Source organism: Gymnoscopelus braueri (assembly GCF_963280865.1).
Source record: "Gymnoscopelus braueri genome assembly, chromosome: 17".
Taxonomy (NCBI): Eukaryota; Metazoa; Chordata; class Actinopteri; order Myctophiformes; family Myctophidae; genus Gymnoscopelus; species Gymnoscopelus braueri.
The window spans coordinates 19,835,764-19,844,569 of NC_137617.1; positions in this window are offsets into that span (position 1 = coordinate 19,835,764).

An 8,806-nucleotide genomic window follows, 5' to 3' on the forward strand; every position below is an offset into this window, starting at 1 on the left:
GGAAGAAACAACCACCGCCGCCACAGAGGCGTCAAGCACGACGCCAGGGGAAGAAACAACCACCGCCGCCACAGAGGCGTCAAGCACGACGCCAGGAGAAGAAACAACCACCGCCGCCACAGAGGCGCCAAGCACGACGCAAGGGGAAGAAACAACCACCGCCGCCACAGAGGCGTCAAGCACGACGCCAGGAGAAGAAACAACCACCGCCGCCACAGAGGCACCAAGCACGACGCAAGGGGAAGAAACAACCACCGCCGCCACAGAGGCGTCAAGCACGACGCAAGGGGAAGAAACAACCACCATCGCCACAGAGGCGCCCAGCACGACACCAGGGGAAGAAACAACCACCGCCGCCACAGAGGCGTCAAGCACGACGCAAGGGGAAGAAACAACCACCGCCGCCACAGAGGCGTCAAGCACGACGCAAGGGGAAGAAACAACCACCGCCGCCACAGAGGCGTCAAGCACGACGCCAGGAGAAGAAACAACCACCGCCGCCACAGAGGCACCAAGCACGACGCAAGGGGAAGAAACAACCACCGCCGCCACAGAGGCGTCAAGCACGACGCAAGGGGAAGAAACAACCACCATCGCCACAGAGGCGCCCAGCACGACACCAGGGGAAGAAACAACCACCGCCGCCACAGAGGCGTCAAGCACGACGCAAGGGGAAGAAACAACCACCGCCGCCACAGAGGCGTCAAGCACGACGCCAGGGGAAGAAACAACCACCGCCGCCACAGAGGCGTCAAGCACGACGCCAGGAGAAGAAACAACCACCGCCGCCACAGAGGCGCCAAGCACGACGCAAGGGGAAGAAACAACCACCGCCGCCACAGAGGCGTCAAGCACGACGCCAGGAGAAGAAACAACCACCGCCGCCACAGAGGCACCAAGCACGACGCAAGGGGAAGAAACAACCACCGCCGCCACAGAGGCGTCAAGCACGACGCAAGGGGAAGAAACAACCACCATCGCCACAGAGGCGCCCAGCACGACACCAGGGGAAGAAACAACCACCGCCGCCACAGAGGCGTCAAGCACGACGCAAGGGGAAGATACAACCATCGTCGCCACAGAGGCGCCCAGCACGACGCAAGGGGAAGAAACAACTACCGCTGCCACAGAGGCGTCAAGCACGACGGCGGTGACGACAGAAAACGCAGCAAGCGCTTTCACCACAGAGAAGCCTGCCGCGACAACAGAAGACGCAGCAAGCGCCGCCACCACAGAGAAGCCTTCCACGACTACTCCAACAACTACTCTAACAACTACTTCAACAATTACGCCAACAACTACAATGCCAGGTAGCAGTACAATCAATTAATGTTTTACATTTCATAAAATCCGATAATAGGCTTTACTCTATGAACATGACATGTTGACTGTTTTACTCTACACCTTAACATGTACTGTATGACAAATCAGGCAAATAATATTAAATGAACAAATCCCACATAACCGTTATAATACCAGTCATAAGGATATTTTTACCTGAAGTCTTATATTTGTCACCATCCCACAATTATTCGCAAAAGAAGGTGGAGGTTGAGGTTCTACACCTACTACAGACTCCACGGCAGCTCCATGGCCTTGTATTTCAAATTGTGTTTTGAATGCTGATCTGAAGCCTGCCGTGAACAATTCATTTCCAAACACAACTGCTGTACGCTTATGCCTATATTTTGTCTTTGATTTCAAAGATCCTTGTTCTTCAAACCCATGTGGCAGTGGAAGCACTTGTGAAGCTGGACAAAATCAAACGTTCATTTGCTCGTGTTTGGTTGGCCAATACTACGACGAAGTCCAGCAGAGCTGTCAGACTGGTGAGTGCCTATCATATACAACTACTATAATGTTACTTTTCCAGAAGATCACAGTTACATGAAGTCAAATGAAGATGGGTGACAAAAAACAGAACTAGTCTTCATCACGTCTGAGTGGAGCCCATTAGTCCAGGTGTACGCCTTGCCTGCACTGACGTCTGCCTCATCTCACCTGAATTGTATCAGTTTTGTTTGTCTATGTCCTTCAGTTCAGTTGCTTCTCAGGTGTCAATTTCTGTTCAGAATCATTAATCTGATCAGGTCTCATTTCCAATCGCTAATTTAAACTAAGTTCCAGTCTCACTGTCACTGTTTCATCTCTAGAATATTGGAATGATAGAAAACAATAAAGCAAACCAAGCGTTTGGTTGACTGAGACATGAGGGAGAAATATCTGAGAGCTTACTATAGTGTGAGAGAGGGGACCTTATCACCACCTTGGAATCTCACTCTTAACTGATGCCCTTGTATGCACCAGTTAGAGTGGGATTCCATGGACATGAAATATCCATTATTTTTGTACCTAGTCTCTCCTAAAACGATCTAGAGATTTATTTTAATGGTAGAACTATGCCCTGAGTGCATCTCTAAACTGACAAACACAATGTTTGTTCTATAACATTACGCCCTTTTTTTATAACCTGTTAAAAAAGATATCCCTGAAGTGGTGGGAAAACGTTTGTGGCATGCCTTTTTTTAATACTTTATATCTTCATCTTTCAGTGAAGGTTTTCCCTGCAGTTTTTACCCTCTCAAAAGAGCCCTATATAAAGAAGTATGCAGATAAAACATCAGTGGAATTCATAAACAAAGCTGAAGAAATTCTTTCAGTGGTAAGTTGTCAAATCTACCTTCTATGTCATGTGGTTGTAATACCATTTTTGCTTCTGCTAGGTTTAGATGATGTATGATTTTTTTTTTTTTTTCTTCCCTTCCAAATGAAAGGTTATTCCAGTGTTTAAGAACACACCAGGTTACCTTACATCCATTGTGCTGGAACTCAAGTAAGTTGTATACTCGAATTAATATTTCTTGCTGCATATTCTTTATATGCTATCATTGTAACTACTTATGGGCGCAGTTAATATAGAATTCATCACTCTATTTTGTAACAGTTAATATTTCAAATTCGATTCCAAGTATAAATAAGTGCATGTATGCATGCAGATGGATGGATCTGTCTGTCTGTCTGTTTGTCTGTCTGTCTGACTCTCACCTTTATTATATCTTAGACCTCTTATAGCAAAAAGCCGTGCCTTTTGGTTACCAAGGGTTGTAAGCACTGGTGTTGATGCAACTGTGGAGAACATCTTTCAAAGCACTTCAAACATCACAGACAGCGAAGTTAACGAATTGAATAATAAAACCACTCAGTCGAATGGTACTATATTGGGGAATGCAGAATATGAAGGTAAGTTACATACACTAATTTGACAGATTCCCTTAGAATACCAAACATTTATCTAATTTTATACAAACAATACAACCTATGTCTATAATATAATATTTGATACAACAATAGACATTATTTCACAACCACTGTCACCATACATAATACTGACCCTGATCAAAAGCCTCAACTCCACACAAAAGCACTAAAGTTTTGAACTTCAACTTGGACAAATAATATGTGCTTTAGCTGTATCTGAGAGGGCAGAGCAGAGGGACTGGGGAGACTGGGACATGAACAGTTTTTTTGATTGATTGATTGAATACTTAATTAACAGTTTGAAAAAACAGGGCACGGTGGCACAGATTTATACAAAAGAATGCTAAAAGGATAACCCAGATAAGTCTTCAGGGTTTGTTTCCATTAACAACTCATTGACTGCCAGAGTTAAACATCCTCAGCGACACCGCAGCTACAGGCAGCGCTCTGTGGATTCGTCTATTAGCTGCCCTTGCCAGCTTTTCCGTGCGTTTTTACTAACCTTTGAAAAATCATACAATATTTTTCTTCACAAAGATCCACCCACCGATCGCTTTAAAAGACGTAGCCGAGTCTCGTAGAATCGGAGAAAACTTTGTGCCGCCGCCATTATGCGCCATAATCCAATCCATACTTGTGGGCAGTTGAATGTGGGTTGATTTCGCCAAAAATCAACAGAAAGCAGAGAAAAATATATTTTTCTAAATCCTTTAACATTAGATCGGACGGGGCTGGGTTTGTTGTGATCACATTATTTCCGGGTCTACTGTTCTCCAGAAGTCATAGGATCACTCATAGGTTGGCGAACAGCGCCCTCTAGCGTATACCATTGAAAACACCACACACTCGTCAATTCGTCAATGGCACTGTGAGCCTCGGGCCAATTCAATGTGTAAGGTCACCAGTTCATGTCCCAGTCTCCCCAGTCCACATGTCGAGGTGTCCCTGAGCAAGACACTTAACCCCTAACTTCTCCCCAGGTGCTGTATTAAATGGCTGGGTTAAGGATGGGTCAAATCAACTTAAATGCCAAAATGACACATTTCACATGTGTGTAAATATACAGTGAAAAATCCCCCCAAAACAATTCAAGGGGACTAAATCAGAGTGTAATTTATTATGAATATGATTATTGTTGTTACAAAGCATGTTAAGGAAAAATGTACTGATATCTTCTTGTTCTTTTATTTACAGCCAAAGATATGTGTTCTCTGTCTCGCAATCCATGCGATAATCAAACTGCGACTTGTAATCCGTACCCCGGCGGCACTTTCAACTGCACGTGCAAAACTGATTACATTAGGAATCACTTAAGTGAGAGAGTGTGTCAAGGTGAGTTGTGATATTTGAAATGTCTGTGTCTGTGTCATCTGTACAACCATATTGTCTGTTTTATGGTTGTTTCAATCAATTATCTGTCCTTCCAAGCCTAACATGCTTGTTATTCCTGACTCGTGTCAACGTTTTAAAGTATAAAAAATATGTTGTTATTTTTGTGACACTTATTTTTTCTTTACCGAAGTATAAATTAGACTTCAAGCTGAAATGAAAAACATGTTTCTCCTCTCTTTTACATTTTATCCATGGTCATAATGTTGACATAGTTAAAAAGAAGCAATCTTGATTGAGAAGCCATCTCCAGGCTTTTATTTTCCTTCGCATTTTGCTCAAAAACATTTCACTGTGGCACAGAACAAAACGTGAATGTGAAAATCCCTTAAGCCCATAAACCCCACACCTTCAGATATTTAACACAAAAAAAACCATTACATTAAGCTTCCCCACTCTAATGGTTGAATATCAACAAACTTTTTTGTGGACCAATGTGATATTTAGGCAGGTCCATTTTTGGGTCACACAACCGTTTTTATGTGTTGCGAGTAAATATTTCCTTTTCTTCATATTTTTCTAAATTATTAGTAGTTTTTTTTTACACTTTTCTAAAGAATTACAGAAACTTTTAAGAAATTGTAAAAAATAGCAGATCTACAAGATCACAGTGTGTCACATGGTGAGCTATTAGAGGCTATGAAGCTCCAATTTACGATTTAGGCATTTAGCAGTGAAGTGGTGGGACAGTGTGTTCCAACCCTGCCCCCCACTTCATCTGTTATAAGAGACTTGAGGCAAAAGCTGCTTCAGATTTTGCTTGTCACATTACACTACCGTTCTAGCAATCTGGGAACCCAGAACCAAATAAGAATGAAAAACAGCGCCCTCTGCTGTTTGAGCAGAATCTGTTCTTGAGAGATTACCGTTCTAGTAGTAGGTGGTCTCAATTCATCTAAACTTTTGGACAAAACAGGACAAAAAAACAAACTGGGGAATGTTCTTAACTCCAAGTAATAGGAAGCTTTCTTGAGACCCAGTGACAGCATTTTCCACACTATGGACATGTAAAATTGTATTTTTCTTCCTTTGGCAGCTTGTCCAAGTGGTCAAAAGGCAGTAGAGGGTGTCAGGTGTGACTTGTAAGTGCATAAAATAATATATATCTGTTATTAGATTTTATTCAGCCATATTAGAATTACACTCTCTACCAAGTAAGTCATATACTGTGTATTATGGAGAGAATCAGGTAGAGAGTCAGATTTTATATATATATATATATATATAAAGTATACTGTACAGAGAGATTATTGATTTATTTGTAATGATATGATTTATATTAGTAAAATGTTTAATTGGTGTGTAAGATATATGCTTTTGTTAAAAAATAAGTTGTATTTTCTTAAACAGCACTATATTCTGATGGTTAGCATTACATAATAGCTTGAGGAACCGAATATAACATTGCCATTTCTCCATTGACCTCAATGGCCGCCATGTTCTATTCGGTTTTGAATGGTACGTTCTCATTCTCAATAGAGTGTTTGTACATTATCTCCTCAGCTCTGTAACAGATTTTTTTTTTTTACATTTATCAGCTTCAATTTTATAGTGTTCCAGTTTCAATTTGGTCTGCTCATTTCTTTATTTCACATCATGTGTGTATGCACACGAACGCACGCACGCACACACACGCACACACGCACACACACACACACACACACACACCCTTTAACTATTTATTCCTGTCTTCTAGTTGTTCATTTGGGTATTCTGGTTTGAACTGCAATGAACGTAAGTATGCAGTGTGTGAAAACAGATTTGTGTAGGTTACAGTTCTAATACTTCTGCTTTATCTGTTATCTGGTGCATCAGAACTGCAATATGATCTGTCCTCTGTCAGTAGCAATGTTTCCTGTGTGTTTTTATCTGTTTGGTCTATTGTCTTTGTGTGTGTGCGTGTTACACACATGGTCAATTGGTCAGGTTAAAGCAGGCTGTAAATGTGAAAGATGTTCAAGACCATGTTGTCTTTGTTGCCTTAACCACTTAAACCCCAGCATCCGTATTGTGGGGAAAGCTTTCGCAGAAAATTGTGCGCTGTGAGCTTGTCGATCAGCAATTTCTCGCAAAAGCTTTCCACGCAATAACAGAAAACAGAAAAGTCACTAGCATAGGACCCTGAGGGACTCATGCAGGTGGTATTCATCTTAGCAAAGATTGCAGATGCATTCACATTTATAATGCATAACAAATTTTCATGAACTAACAATAATGTCCATTCATCCATGTCTCTGAATGTCTTAGATTGGAAACTGGCACTGACGGTTGCTTGCCCTGTCCTTGGGGGACTGCTGCTCATAATGTTCGTCCTTATGCCTTTTGTGGCACGCAAGTGAGTTCCACACTCATCTAATCAGTCATTACTGCTTCTGCATTTCTGATTTCCTCTATCTTGCTGGTTCACATATACTGTACACATTTTTGGATCTCTTAAAAAGACTATAAAAGTACGCTCTTCGGAGCGCAGATCTCCGTCAGGCCTGGCTGCCTTTCGATTTGGTTTTGTGGTGCCCCCTATGGGCAGATGTGAAAGCACAATTCCAATAAAATCTGAAGGCTTAAAGGGATACTTCACTCTCCCGACGGGGACACATTTAAAAAAATTATTAAAAATAAATGAAAAAAGTTATGGAAAATTCATGGCCCCCTCACGCATTAGTAGGACACTCTAATGCGTGAGGGGGCCATGAATTTTCCATAACTTTTTTCATTTATTTTTAATATTTTTTTTAAATGTGTCCCCGGCCCGAGAGTGAAGTATCCCTTTAATACCCAAAAACTAAGTCGGCCTCCTGGTGGTGCTATAAAATGCAAATGTAAAAAATGCAGGGCAAAGGCTTTTCCTTGGCCTTTCCTTGGCATACAAAGTTTTACACAGATTGGTGCAGTTATGGGTAAAAACACCAATCGGCAAGTTATAGTGCCACCATGAGGCCGATTAAATTTTTTTTTCTAAAATCAAGTGGCATTTCTTCCTCGGCCTAGTGGGAATGTGCGTGCAAAATTTCACAGAAATTGCATGCTGTGTTCATGATTTGAGGCATTTTGTTCAAAACGGAGTACTCCTGCAAACTTTGGAAGGCAATTTTGGCCAATCAGGATGGAATATGAAAAATCTGAAAGAACGGTTTTGTTTTATGACTATAGAGATACTGTGTACCGATTTGCGTGATGTTTGGACAAAATATGTAGGAGTACTGTCAAGAAATGTGTTTTGCACAAATCGGCCTCCTGGTGGCGCTATAACAGGCCCATGTGAATAATTTGGGGCAGAGGTTCTGCTCTGGCATCAAGGGAGTGTGTGTGCACAGTTTCGCTGCGAGCAATTTTGCTCTACTTAGTTTAACATGTAAAGCGACTTTGAGTATTAGAAAAGCGCTATATAAATCTCAGGTATTATTATTATTATTATTAGATACACAGACAGATGACAGAATGACACACACGGACGGACGGTATTGTACCGTTCATGAGTTATAGATAGCGTCACTATGAATCTATAACTCATGGTATTGTACCGTTCATGAGTTATAGATAGCGTCACTATGAGACAGATTTGCTGAAAACGTTGGGGTGGAGGTTCTTCTTTGGCCTACAGGGAGTGTGCATTGATTATAACCTCTAATTTACAACGTCATGGTTAAAGGGAAACTTTGCAGATTTCAACCCATTTTCATGAGTTCTGCCGGGAATTGTCCAGCACATTAAAGGAGCTACACCATGAATTTAAAAAAAATATTTGATATTTAATATCATATGGTGTATGTCCCTCAAACCTTTTCAAAAGGTTTGAGCCTAAATCATCACTCAGATATACTCATCCCAAGTCAATTGTCTCTGGCTTATACAGCACTTTCAGCTGCAATACCAAAACGTCCTCTTGTGCAGGGGGGGGCTACTGAGCAATTCTGTCTGTTAATAAACAAAAAATATTTTAAAAAAATAATTAAAAAAAAAAAAGGAAAAATTCTGCATAAAAAGAAGCATCTAAGAAAAATACAAAATCGAAAAAAAAACACTTTGAACAATTTTGAACAATTCCACCAAGTGTTTGAGGTGCCCGTTTCACCCACTTCCGGGGGGCGGAGCCAAAATCCGAGCCCAAAGTATTTGTTCGTAGACCCCCACTTAGGGGGGGTAGAAAAAGTTTCGGAGC